This window comes from Callithrix jacchus, chromosome 18 (assembly GCF_049354715.1).
Source record: "Callithrix jacchus isolate 240 chromosome 18, calJac240_pri, whole genome shotgun sequence".
Taxonomy (NCBI): Eukaryota; Metazoa; Chordata; class Mammalia; order Primates; family Cebidae; genus Callithrix; species Callithrix jacchus.
Window position 1 is genome coordinate 2048255 of NC_133519.1, and position 14732 is coordinate 2062986.

Below are 14732 nucleotides of genomic sequence, written 5' to 3' on the forward strand. Positions count from 1 at the left end.
CTAGCAAGACAGGCCAACACTCAAATACAGGAAATACAGAGAACACCACAAAGATATTCCGCAAGAAGAGAAACCCCAAGGTCCATACTTGTCAGATTCAACAAGGTTGAAATAAAGGAGAAAATACTAAAGGCAGCCAGAGAGAAAGGTCAGGTAACCCACAAAGGGAAGCCCATCAGACTCACAGCAGATCTCTCGGAAGAAACACTACAAGCCAGAAGAGAGTGGGGGCCAATATTCAACATTCTTAAAGGAAAGAACTTTCAACCCAGAATTTCATATCCAGCCAAACTGAGCTTCAGAAGTGAAGGAAAAATAAAATCCTTTGCAAACAAGCAAGTACTCAGAGAGTTTGTCACCACCAGGCCTGCTTTACAAGAGGTCCTGAAAGAGGCACTACACATAGAAAGGAACAACCAGTACCAGCCATTCCAAGAGCACACTAAATGCTAAAGAACATCAACATAATGAAGAATCTACAACTAACAGGCAATACAGCCACTTAGCATCAAAATGACAGTATCAAATTCACACATAACAATATTAACCATAAATATAAATGGACTAAATGCACCAATCAAAAGACACAGACTGGCAAATTGGATAAAAATCCAAAACCCATCAGTGTGCTGTATCCAGGAAACACATCTCACATGCAAGGATACACAAAGGCTGAAAATAAAGGGATGGAGGAAGATTTACCAAGCAAATGGAGAACAAAAAAAAGCAGGAGTTGCAATTCTCATCTCTGATATAATAGACTTTAAAGCAACAAAGATCAAAAGAGACAAAGAAGGCCATTACATAATGGTAAAAGGATCGATACAACAAGAAGAGCTAACGATCCTGAACATATATGGACCCAATGCAGGAGCACCTAGATCCATAAGGCAAGTTCTTAATGACTTACAAAGAGACTTAGACTCCCACACAATAATAGTGGGAGATTTTAACAATCCACTGTCAATATTAGACAGATAAACCAGACAGAAAATCAACAATGATATCCAGGGCTTGAACTCAGACCTGGAGCAAGCAAACCTGATAGACATTTACAGAACTCTCCACCCCAAATCCACAGAATACACATTCTTCTCAGCACCACATCACACCTACTCTAAAATTGACCACATAATTGGAAGTAAAGCACATATCAACAAATTCAAAACAACTGAAATCATAACAAACAGCCTCTCAGACCATAGTGCAATCAAGTTAGAACTCAGAATACAGAAACCAACCCAGAACCGCACAGCTTCATGGAAACTGAACAACTGGCTCTTGAATATTGACTGGGTAAACAATGAAATGAAGACAGAAATAAAGAAGTTCTTCGAAACCAATGAGAACAAAGACACAACATGCCAGAAACTCTGGGACACATTTAAAGCAGTCTCTAGAGAAAAGTATATAGCAATAAGTGCCCATATGAGGAGAATGGAGAGATCCAAAATTGACACCCTATCATCAAAATTGAAGGAGCTAGAGGAGCAAGATAAAAAAAAAACTCAAAACCCAGCAGAAGACAAGAAATAACTAAAAACAGAGCTGAACTGAAGGAGATTGAGACACAAGAAACCCTTCAAAAAACCAATAAATCCAAGAGCTAGTTTTTTGAAAAGATCAACAAAATAGACAGACCGCTAGCCAGATTGATTAAAAATAAAAGAGAGCACAACCAAATAGATGCAATAAAAAATGATAAAGGGGAAATCACCACAGACTCCACAGAAATTCAAACCATCATCAGAGAATATTACAAACAACTTTATGCACATAAACTAGTAAACCTGGAAGAAATTGATAAATTCCTGGACTACTGTGTCCTCCCAAGTCTAAACCAGGAGGAAGCTGAAAGTATGAATAGACCAATAACAAGGTCAGAAGTCGAGGCAGCAATTAAGAGCCTACCACTCAAAAAAAGCCCAGGTCCAGACGGGTTCACAGCCGAATTCTACCAGACACACAATGAGGAACTGGTACCATTTCTTCTAAAACTATTTCAAAAAATCCAAAAAGAGGGAAGCCTTCCCAAATCATTTTACGAGACCAACATCATTCTGATACCAAAACCCGGCAGAGATCCAACGAGAAAAGAAAACTTCAGGCCAATATCCATAATGAACATAGATGCAAAAATCTTCAATATAATATTGGCAAGCCGATTAAAACAGCAAATCAAAAAACTTATTCATCATGATCAAGTAGGATTCATCCGGGGGATGCAAGGCTGGTTCAACATACGCAAGTCTATCAACGTAATTCACCACATAAACAGAACCAAAAACAAAAACCACATGATTATCTCAATTGATGCAGAGAAGGCATTTGACAAAATTCAACAGCCCTTTAATGTAAAAACCCTCAATAAACTCGGTATCAATGGAACGTATCTCAAAGTAGTAAAAGGTATTGATGACAAACCAACAGCCAATATGATACGGAATGGGCAAAAACTGGAAGCATTCCCTTTGAAATCCGGCACTAGACAAGGATGCCATCTTTCACCACTCCTATTCAATATAGTATTGGAATTTCTAGCCAGAGCTATCAGGCAAGAAAAAGAAATAAAGGGTATTCAAATAGGAAAGGTGGAAGCCAAATTGTCTCTATTTGCAGACGACATGATAGTATACCTAGAAGACCCCATCACCTCAGCCCACAAACTCCTGAAACTGATAAGCAACTTCAGCAAAGTGTCAGGATATAAAATCAATGTGCAAATATCACAAGCATTCGTCTACACCAATAACAGACTTAAAGAAAGCCAAATCAAGAAAGAACTGCCATTCACAATTGCTACAAAAAGAATAAAATACCTTGGAATACAACACACAAGAAACGTAAGGGACCTCTTCAAGGAGAACTACAAACCACTGTTCAACGAAATCAGAGAGGACACAAACAGATGGAGAAACATTCCATGTTCATGGTTAGGAAGAATTAATATCGTGAAAATAGCTATACTGCCCAAAGTAATTTACAGAATCAACGCTATCCCCATCAAGCTACCATTGACTTTCTTCACAGAACTGGAAAAAAACACCATGAACTTCATATGGTACCAAAAGAGAGCCCACATAGCCAAGTCAATTCTAAGCAAAAAGAACACAGCGGGGGGCATCACACTACCGGATTTCAAACTATACTACAAGGCTACAGTAATCAAAACAGCATGGTACTGGTACCAAAACAGAGATATAGACCAATGGAACAAAACAGAGGCACCAGAGGCAACACAACATATCTACACCTATACAATCTTTGATAAACCTGACAAAAACAAGCAATGGGGAAAGGATTTCCTGTTTAACAAATGGTGTTGGGAAAACTGGCCAGCCATGTGCAGAAAGCAGAAACTGGACCCCTTCCTGACACCTTACACTAAAATTAACTCCAGATGGATTAAAGACTTAAACAGAAGACCTGGCACGATAAATACCCTAGAAGGAAATCTAGGCAAAACTATCCAGGACATAGGAGTAGGCAAGGACTTCATGAACAAAACACCAAAAGCATTGGCAACAAAAGCCAATATAGACAAATGGGACCTAATGAAACTCCACAGCTTATGCACGGCAAAAGAAACAGTCACTAGAGTGAATTGGCAACCAACAGAATGGGAAAAAATTTTTGCAGTCTACCCATCTGACAAAGGGCTGATATCCAGAATTTACAAAGGACTCAAACAGATTTACAGGAAAAAAACAAACAAGCCCATTCAAAAGTGGGCAAAGGATATGAACAGACACTTTACGAAAGAAGACATATATGAGGCCAACAATCATATGAAAAAATGCTCATCGTCACTGGTCATCAGAGAGATGCAAATCAAAACCACATTGAGATACCATCTCACGCCAGTTAGAATGGTGATCATTAAAAAATCTGGAGACAACAGATGCTGGAGAGGATGTGGAGAAAATGAACACTTTTACACTGTTGGTGGGAGTGTAAATTAGTTCAACCATTGTGGAAGACAGTGTGGTGATTCCTCAAGGCCTTAGAAATAGAAATTCCATTTGACCCAGCAATCCCATTACTGGGTATATATCCAAAAGCTTATAAATAGTTCTACTATAAGGACACATGTACACGAATGTTCATTGCAGCACACTGTTTACAATAGCAAAGACCTGGAATCAACCCAAATGCCCATTCATAATAGACTGGATTGGAAAAATGTGGCACATATACACCATGGAATATTATGCAGCAATCAGAAATGATGAGTTTGTGTCGTTTGTAGGGACATGGATGAATCTGGAGAACATCATCCTCAGCAAACTGACACAAGAACAGAAAATGAAACACCGCATATTCTCACTCATAGGCGGGTGATGAAAAATGAGAACACATGGACACAGAAAGGGGAGTACTAAACACTGGGGTCTATTCTGGAGAAAAGGGGAGGGCCAGTGGGAGGGGGATGTGGGGTGGGATAGCCTGGGCAGAAATGCCAAATGTGGGTGAAGGGGAGAAGCAAAGCAAAGCACACTGCCATGTGCGTAACTACGCAACTGACTTGCATGCTCTGCTCATGTACCTCAAAACCTAAAATCCAATAAAAAATTAAAAAAAAAACAAATACAGGCAAGGCAAGGCAAGACCAAATCAGGCAAGGCAAATCGAAGCAGCGACAGGAAGGCAAAACTAAGGACGGCAAATAGAGGCAATGCAAGGCAAGGCAAATTCACGCAAGACAAATCTAGGCAAGGGAAGGGAAGCAAAATTCAGAAAAGGCAAGTCCAGGAAATGCAAGGCTAGGATAATCAAGGCTACGTAAATCCAGGCAAGACAAGGCAACGAAAATCCAGGCTAGTCAAATCCAGTTAAGGTAAATTCAGGCAAGGCAAATCCATGCAAGGCAAATACAGACAAGGCAAAAAAGGAAAATTCAGGCGGGCAAATTCAGGCAAGGCAAGCCAATCAAAATCTAGGCATAGCAAATCCAGGCAAAGCAATACAAGGCAAATCAGTGCAAGACAAATTTAGGATAGGCAAGCAAAGGCAATGCTAATCTAGGCAAGGCACAATCAAGCAAGTCAAGGCTAGGCAAATCCTGGCAAGGCAAGGTAAGCTCAATTCAGGTAAGGCAAATTTATGCAAGGCAAGGCAGGGCAAAACAGGCAAGGCAAACAGGCAAAACAAGGCACGGCAAATCCAGGCAAGGCAACTTCAGGCAAGGCAAGGCAAGGAAAATCCAGACAAGGAAAATCAACGCTAGGCAAATCCAGGTAAGGCAAATCCATTCAAGGCAAATCCATGCAAGGCAAATACAGGCAAGGCAATAAAAGGCAAATCCTGGCGAGCAAATCCAGGCGAGGCAAGGCAAGCCAAATCTAGGAAAAGAAAATTCAGGCAATGCAATGCAAGGCAAATCAAGGCAAGGCAAATCTAGGCAATGCAATGCAAGACAAAGCAAATACAGGCAAGGCACACACATGCAAGTCAAGGTAAGGTAAATCCTGGCATGGCAAATCCAAGAAAGGCAAGGTAAGCTAATCGGAGGTAAGGCAAATTTATGCAAGGCAAGGCAGGGCAAAAACAGGCAAGGCAATGCACGGCCAATTTAGGCAAGGCAAATGCAGGTAAGGATAGGCAAGGCAAATTAAAAAAAGGCAAATTCAGGCAAGGCAAGGCAAATCAAATTCAGGCAAGGCAAATCCAGGCAAGGGAAGGCAAGCTAAATCCAGGCAGGTCATTTCCAGGCAAGGCAAGAGAAGGCTAATACAGGCAAGGCAACGCAAGACAAATTTAGAGAAGGCAAGGCAATGCAAGGTGAGGCAAAGCCTGGCTAGGCAAATCGAGACAAACGGAATGCACACAAGGCAAATCCATGCAATGCAATGCTAATATAGTCCAGGCAAATGAAATCCAGACTAGGCAAGGCAAGAAAAATCAAGGCAAGGGAAATTCAGGCTGGTAAAGGAAGGCAAATCCAAGCAAGGCAAATTCAAGCAAGCCAAGTCAAGGTAACTTCAGGCAAGGCATATCCAGGCAAGGCAAATCCAGACAAACCAAGGCAAGGCAAATCCAGGCAATTCAAGGTAAGGAAAACCCAGGTAAGAAAACGCATATCAAATTCAGTCAAGGTAAATCCAGTCAAGGCAAATCGAGGCAAGGAAAATCCAGCGAAGGCAAAATCAAGCTCATCCAGGCAAGGGAAATCAAGTCAAGGCAAATACAGGCAAAGCAAATCCACGCAAGGCAAGGCAAACCCAGGCAAAGAAAATTCAGGCTAGGGAAATCCAGGTAAGGCAAATCCACGCAAGGCAAATTCATGCGAGGTAAATCCAGGCAAGGAAAAAAAAAAAGCAAATCCAGGCCAGCCAATTCAAGCTAGGCAAGGCAAGGCAAAGCAAATCCAGGAAATGCAATGCAAGGCAAATCAAGGCAAGACAAATCCAGGCTAGGCAAGGCAAGGCAAGGCAATGATAACCCAGGCAAGGCACATTTAGGCAAGTCAGGGCAAGGCAAATTCGGGCAAGGCAAATCCAGGCAAGGCAAGGTAAGCTAAACCAGGTAAGGCAAATTTATGCAAGGCAAGGCAGGGCAAATCCAGGCAAGGAAACTCCAGGCAAGGCAAATTAAAAAAAGGCTAATCCAGGCAAGGCAAGGCAAAACGAGTTAAATCCAGACAAGGCAAATCCACGCAAGGCAAAGCAAGGCAAGGCAAATACATGCAAGGCAAAGCAAAGCAAATCCAGGAAAATGAAACCAAGACATGTCAAGGCAAGGCAAATCCAGGCAAGGCGAATCCAGCTAAGGCACATTTAGGCAAGGCACTTCAAAGCAAATCTAGGCAAGGCAAATCCAGGCTAGCAAGGCAAGGTAAATCCCTGCAAGGCAAGGCAAGCCAAATTTCGGCAAGGCAAATCCAGGCAAGGCAAAGCAAGGCAATTTCAGGCAAGGAAAGGTAAATGCAGGCAAAGAAAGGCAAGGCAAATCCAGGCAAGCCAAGCAAGGTAAATCCAGGCAAGGCAAAGCAAGGCAAATTCAGGTAAGGCAAAGGAAGGCAAATCCAGGCAAGGCACATCTAGACAAAGCAAATCAAGGCCAGGTAAATTCCGTCATGAAAAGTCAAAACAATCCAGTCAAGGCAAATCCAGGCAAGGCAAGGCAAGCCAAATCGAGGCAAGGCTAATCCTAGAAATGCAAGGCAAGGCAATTCAGGGCAAGGCAAATCCCAGAAAGGCAAATCCAGGCAAGGCAAGGCAAGGCAACGAAAATCCAGGCAAGGCAAATCCAGGCATGGCAAAACAAGGCAAATTCAGGCAAGGCAAATCTAAACAAGGCAAGGAAATGCAAGGCAAATTTAGGAAATTGAAATCCAGGCAAGGCAAGGCAAGCCAAATCTAGGCAAAGCAAATCCAGGCAATGCAATGCAAGGCAAATCAACCCAAGACAAATCCAGGCAAGGCAAGGCAAGGCAATGCAAATACAGGGAAGGCACATCCAGGCAACTCAAGGCAAGGCAAATCCTTGCAAGGCAAATCCAGTTAATTCAAGGTAAGCTAAATTCAGGTAAGGCAAATTTATTAAAAGCAAGGTAACACAAATCAAGGCAAGGCAAGACACGGCAAATCCAGGCAAATCAACTACAGGCAAGGCAAAGCAAGGGAAATTTAAAAAAGGCAAATCCAGGAAAGGTAAGGCAAAACAAGGCAAATCCAGGCAACTTAAGGCAAGGCTAATAAAAGCAAGGCAATCTGGGCAAGGCAAGGCACGGCAACTCCAGGTAGGTAAAATAAAGGCAGGGAAAGGAATGGCAAATCCAGGCAAGACAAATCAAGGGAAGGCAAGAAAACCTAAATCCAGGCAAGGCAAATTCAGGGAAGGCAAGGCCATGCAACGCAAGGAAAATCGAGGCAAAGCAAGGCAAGCCAAATACAGGCAACGCAAATTCAGGCAATGCAAGGCTAAAATAGTCCAGGAAAGTAACATCCAGGCTAGGGAAGGCAAGGCAAATTCATGCAAGTCTAACCCACGCAAGTCAAATCCAGGCAAGGCAAATCCAGGCAAGAAAAATCCAGACAAGGCGAATTCAGGAAAGGCAAATACAGGCAAGGCAAGGCAATGCAAATTCAGGCAAGGCAAATCCAGGCATGGCATGGTGTGGGGGTCCGGCACGTCTGCCGCGGGGCTTCTGACCAGCGGAGAGCCTCAGCCCCACTCAAGTGTTCTTAACCTGGAAGAGGGAGTGCGCGGAAGAAAAGTTAGATAGAGAGCGGGGTCTGGAGGACTGCCAGGCAATGCTGGAGCAAGAAGTGCCAAGACAGCAGGTTTATTTGTGCAAACTGCAGGTTATATACCTTTCAGTGTTTGAGGAGTGACATACATTCCATTGTATCTTGAAATAAAATCAAGAACAAAAATCACAAGAAAAGAGGCACAGAAAGTATGACTCTTAATCAAAGGGTGTACAGCAAAGGGACAATAAAGCTTGCAAAAAGGGGATCATAAATCTAAACATGTGTTTTTCTAAAATCAGTTAAGCAAGCAAGTAAGATTGTTAACAAGGTATAGCTGGACCTTTCTAAAAGTCATTCTAACCTTGCCTATTCATATAGGATCATATGCAAACAATATGATTGAGTTAGCAGAGGTAAATGAAGTCATACAGTTATTGTGCAGAGAAGGAACTAGGAGGCACACAATGTCTACCCATACAATGTCTCATTAGACCATAAGGCTTGAGCTCAGCCATTCTTTTGCAAATGTCAGAGGCAAAGATTGATGTTTATAAAATCAGTGCAACTAGATTTCCTCCTTTCCCTTAGCTCAACAGCCTCCAGGAGAGGAGAAACGTGTACGGGCTCAAGCTCAAGATGGCGAGGGTCCTGTCAAGGGCCCTTCGCATGAGCGATCCCCACAGCATGGCAAGTAAAATCCAGGCAATGCAAATTCGAACAAGGCAAGGCAACACTAGGCACATCCAGGAAATTGAAATCCAGGCCAATAAAGGCAAGGCAAGGCAATCAAATCCAGGCAGGGCAAATCCAGGCAATGCAAGGCAAGGCAAATCCAGCAAAGGCACTTTTAGGCAAGGTACTTTAAGGCAAATTAAGAGAAGGTAAATCCAGGCTGGCAAGGCAAGGTAAATTCTGGCAAGGGAGGACAAGCGAAATATAGACAAGGCAAATTTAGGCAAGCCAAGGAAAGGCAATTTTAGGCAAGGCAATTCTAGGCAAGGCAAGGCAAGGCAAGGGAAGGCAAATCCAGGCAATAAATGGCAAGGCAAATCCAGGCAATCCAAGCAAGGCAAATCCAGGCAAGGCAAATCTAGGCAAGGCAAGGCATGGCAAATCCAGGCAAGGCGCATCTAGGCAAGCCTACGGAAAGCAATTCGAGGTCAGGTAAATCCCGGCAAGGAAAGGCCAGGCAAATCCAGGCAAGGCAAACCCAGGCAAGGCAAGGCAAGACAAATCCAGGCAAGGAAAATCCTGGCAATGAAATGCAAGGCAAATTAACGCAAGGTAAATACCAGCAAGGCTAATCCAGGCAAGGCAAGGCAACGCTAATGCAGGCAAGGCAAATCCAGGCATGGCATGTCAAGGATAATCCAGGCAAGGCAAATCCAAACAAGGCAAGGCAAGGCAAGGCACATCCAAAAAGTTGAAATTCAGGCATGGCTAGGCAAGCCAAATCCAGGCAAGGCAAATCCAGGCAATGCAAGGCAACGCAAATCCAGCTAAGGCACATTTAGGCAAGGCATTTCAAGGCAAGGCAAATCCAGGCTGGCAAGGCAAGGTATATCCAGGCAAGTCAAGGCAAGCAAAATTTAGACAAGGCAAATTCAGGCAAGCCACGGTGAGGCAATTTCAGGCAAGGCAAATCCAGGCAAAAAAAGGCAAGGCAGGGCAAATTCAGACAAGGGAAATCCAGGCAGAGAATGACAAGGCAAATCTACGCAAGACAAGCAAGGCAAATCCAGGCAAGGCAAATCTAGGCAAAACAAGGCAAGGCAAATTCAGGTAAGGCAAATCAATGCAAGGTTAAGCAAGGCAAATCTAGGCCACATGTATCCAGGCAAGGAAAAGCAAGGCAAATCAATGCAAGGGAAAGCAGGCTAAATCCAGGCAAGACAAATCCTAGCAATGCAATGAAAGGCAAATCAAGGCAAGGCAAATCCAGGCCAAGCAAATCCAGGCAAGGCAAGGCAGGCCAAATCCAGACAAGGCAAATTTTGGAAAAGCAATGCAAGTCAAATCAAGGCAAGGCAAATCCAGGCAAGGCATATCCAGGAAAGGCAAATCCAGGCATGGGAAGGGAAGGCGAATACAGGCAAGGCAAATCCAAGCAATGCAAGGCAAGGCAAATCAAGGAAAGGCACATACAGGCAAGGCAAGTAAAAACAAATCAAGGCAAGGCAAATTCAGGGTGGCAAAGCAAGGCAAATCCAGGCAACGCAAGAAAAGGCAAATTAAGGCAAGGCAAATACAAGCAAGCCAAGTCAAGGTAATTTTAGGAAAGGCAAATTCAGGCAAACCAACGCAAGGCAAATCCAGGGAAGCCAAGGCAAGGCAAATCCAGGTAAGGAAATGCAAATCAAATCCAGTCAAGGCAAATTGAGGCAAGACAAATTCATAAAAATCCAGGAAAGGCAAAATCAGGCAAATCTAGGCAAGGCAAACACAGGCAAGACAAGGCAGGCAAAATTCAGGCAAGACAAATCCTGGCAATACAATGAAAGGCAAATCCAGGCAAGGCAAATCCATGCAAGGCAAATTCAGGCAAGGCAAGGCAGGATAAATCCAGACAAGGCAAATCATGTCAATGCAATGCATGACAATTCAAGGCAAGGCAAATCTAGGCAATTCAAATCCAGGCATGGCAAGGCAAGGCCAATCCAGGCAAGGTTAATCTCAGCAATGCATGGCAAGGCAAATCAAGGAAAGACACATAGAGGCAAGGCAATTTAAAACAAATCAAGGCAAGGCAAATTCAGGCTGGCAATTCCAGGCAAATCCCAAGAAGGAACATTAGGCAAATCCAGGCAATGCAAATCCAGACAAGGCAAATCCATGCAAGGCAAATCCAGGCAAAACAAATCCAGATATGGCAAGGCACAGTGAATACAGGCAAGGCAAATCCCAGCAATGCAATGCAAGGCAAGGCAACCAAGGAAAGGCTCATAAAGGCAAGGCAAGTTCAAACAAATCAGGGCAAGGCAAATTCAGGCTGGCAAAGCAAGGCAAATCCAGGCAACGCAATGAAAGGCAAATTAAGGCAAGGCAAATCCAAGCAAGCCAAGTTAAGGCAATTTTAGGCAAGGCAAATCCAGGCATATTAAGGCAAGGCAAAACCAGGTAAGGAAACACAAATCAAATCCACTCAATGCAAATCCAGTCAAGACAAATCGAGGCAAGGAAAATCCAGGCAAATCCAGGCAAGGCAAATCCAGGCAAAACAAATCCAAGCAACAAAAATCAAGGCTAGGCAAATAAATGGAAGGCAAATTCAGGCAAGGCAAATTCAGGCAAGACAAGAAAAGGCAAATCTAGGCGAGCCAATCCAGGCAAGACAAGCCAAATCTAGGCAAAGCCAATCCAGGCAATGCAATGCAAGGCAAATCAAGGCAAGACAAATCCAGGCTAGGCAAGGCAATGTAAATCCAGGCAAAGCACATCCAGGCAAGTCAAGGCATGGCAAATTCAGGCAAGGCAAGGTAAGCTAAATTCAGGTAAGGCAAATTTATGCAAGACAAGACAGGGCAAATTTAGGCAAGGCAAATCAAGACAAGGCAAGGCACGGCTAATTCAGGCAAGGAAACTCCAGGCAAGCCCAGGTAAGGCAAATTAAAGAAAGGCAAATACAGGCAAGGCAAATCCAGGACATGCAGTGAAACGTAAATTAAGGCAAGGCAAATCCAAGCAAACCATGTCAAGGCAATTACAGGGAAGACAAATCCAGGCAATGTAAATCCAGGCAAACCAAGGAAAGGCAAATCCAGGCGAGCCAAGGTAAAACAAATCCAGGTAAGGAAACGCAAATCAAATCCATTCAAGGCAAATCCAGTCAAGGCAAATTGAGGCAAGGCAAATCCAGGGAAGGCAAAATCAGGCAGATCCCGGCAAGGCAAATTCAGGCAAGGCAAATCCAGGCAAGGCAAATCCAGGCAAAGCAAATCCAGTCAACAGAAGGCAAGGCAATTCCAGAAAAGAAAAATTCAGGCATGGCAATCCAGGTAAGGCAAATCCAGGCAATGCAAACCCATGCAAGGCAAATCTAGGCAAGGCAAGAAAAGGCAAATCAAGGCAAGGCAAGGCAAGGCAAGGCAAGGCAAGCCAAACCTAGGCAAAGCAAATCTAGGCAATTCAATGCAATACATATCAGGGTAAAACAAATCCAGGCTAGGCAAGGCAATGTAATGCAAATCCAGGCAAGGCACACCCAGGCATGTCAAGGCAAGGCAAATCCTGGAAAGGCAAATCCAGGCAAGGCAAGGTAAGATAAATTCACGTCAGTCAAATTTATGCAAGGCAAGGCAAGGCAAGTCCAGGTAGGGCAAACAGGCAAAACAAGGCAGGGAAAATCCAGGCAAGGCAAGGCATGGCAAATCCAGGCAAGGGAACTCCAGGCAATGCAAGGCAAATTAAAAAAAGGCAAATCCAGGCAAGGCAAGGTAAAACAAAGCAAATCCAGGCAAGGCAAATTCAGGCAACTCAAGGCAAGGCAAATACAGGCAAGGCAATGCAAGATAAATCCAAGCAAGACAAATCCATGCAAAACAAGGGAAGGCAAATTCAGGCAAGGAAAATCAAGGCAAGATAAGCCAAGATAAATCCAGGCAAGGCAAATTCAGGGAAGGCAAGGCAATGCAAGGCAAGCAAAGCCAGACAAGGCAAATCAAGGCAAAGCAAAACAAGCCAAATCTAGGCAAGGCAAACCAGGCAATGCAAGGGTAAAATAGTCCAGGCCAGTGCAATCCAGGCTAGACAAGGCAAGGAAAATCCAGGCAGTGCATATCCATCCAAGGCAAATCCAGGCACGGCAAGGCAAGGCAAGGCAAGACAAATCCAAACATGGCAAATCTAGGCAAGAGAAATTAAGAAAAGGCAATGCAAGTCAAATCCAGGCAAGGCACATCTAAGCAAGGCAAGGCAAGGTAAATAGAGGCCAGGTAAATCCCAGCAAGGAAAGGCAAGGCAAGGCAACTCTAGGCAAGGCAAGGCAAGCCAAACCCAGGCAAGGCAAATTTTGGCAATGCAACGCAAGGCAAATCCAGGCAAAGCAAATCCAAACAAGGCAAGGCAAAACAAGGGAAATCCAGATAATTGAAATCTAGGCAAGGCAAGGCAAACCAAATCCAGGAGAGGAAAATCCAAGCAATGCAAGTCAAGCCAAATCAAGGAAAGGCACATACAGGCAAGGCAAGTTAAAACAAATCAAGACAAGGCAAATTCAGGCTGGCAAAGCAAGGCAAATCCAGGCAAGGCAAATCCTGGCAACACAATGAAAGGCAAATTAAGGCAAGGCAAATTCAAGTAAGCCAAGTCAAGGCAATTTCAGTAAAAGCAAATGCAGGCCAGGAAAGTCCAGGCAAACCATGGCAAGGCAATTTCAGGCAAGGTAAATCCAGGCAAGGCAAATCCAGGCCAGAAAATCCAGACAAGGAAAATCCAGGCGAGAAAAATCCATACAAGGCAAACTCAGGAAAGGCAAATCCAGGCAAGGAAAGGCAAATACAGGTAAGGCAAGGCAAGGCAAATTTAGGTAATGAAACACAAATCAAATTCAGTCAAGGCAAATTGAGGCAAGGCAAATCCAGGGAAGGAAAATCAGGCAAATCCAGGCAAGGCAAATCCAGGAATCACAAGGCAAAAAAAAAAAAAAATCAAGGCAAGGCAAATCCAGGCCAGGCAAGGCAAGGAAAATCCAGGCAAGGTAAGGCAATGCAAATTCATTCAAGGCAAATCCATTCATAGCAAGGCAAGGCAAATCCACGCAAGGCAAATCAAGGCAACGCAAGTCAAGGCACATTCAAGCAAATCCATGCGAGGGAAATTTGAGGAAATCCAGTCAAGGCAAAGCCAGGCAAATCCAAAAAGGCAAATCCAGGCAAATTTAGGCCATGCAAGGGAAATCAAGATAAATCCAGGCACATCCCCACAAGGCAAACCCAGGCAAAACAAAAAAATAAAAGGCAATGCAAATCCAGGCGAGTCAAATCCAGGCAAATCCTGGCAAGGAAAATCCAGACGAATCCAGGCAAAGCAACTCCAGGCAAGGCAAATCAAAACAAAACAAATCCAGGCTAGGCAAATCCAGGCAAGAGAAGTCAAGGCAAGACCAATCCAGGCAAGGCAAATCCAGATAAGAAAAATCCAATCAATGCAAATCCAGGCAAGAAAAATTTAGGCACGGCAAGGCAAGATAAGGCAAATCCAGGCAGGAAAATTCCAGGCAAGGCATATCTAGGCAAGGCAAGGTGAAAGAAATCCAGGCAAAGCAAATTCAGGCAAGACCTGGTAAGACAAATCCAGGCAAAGCACGTCAAGGCAAATCCAGGCAAGGGAAGACAAGGCAAATTCAGGCATGGCAAGGCAAGCCAATCCAGGCAAGGCAAATCCAGGCAAGGAAACGCAAAACAAATCAATGCATAAAAAATTTTGACAATGGAACACAAGGCAAGACAAATTCAGGAAAGGGAAATCCAGGCAAGGCAAGACAAGGCAAGGCAAACTATGGCAAGTCAAGGCAGGGTAAAGCAAGTCAAATCCAGGCAA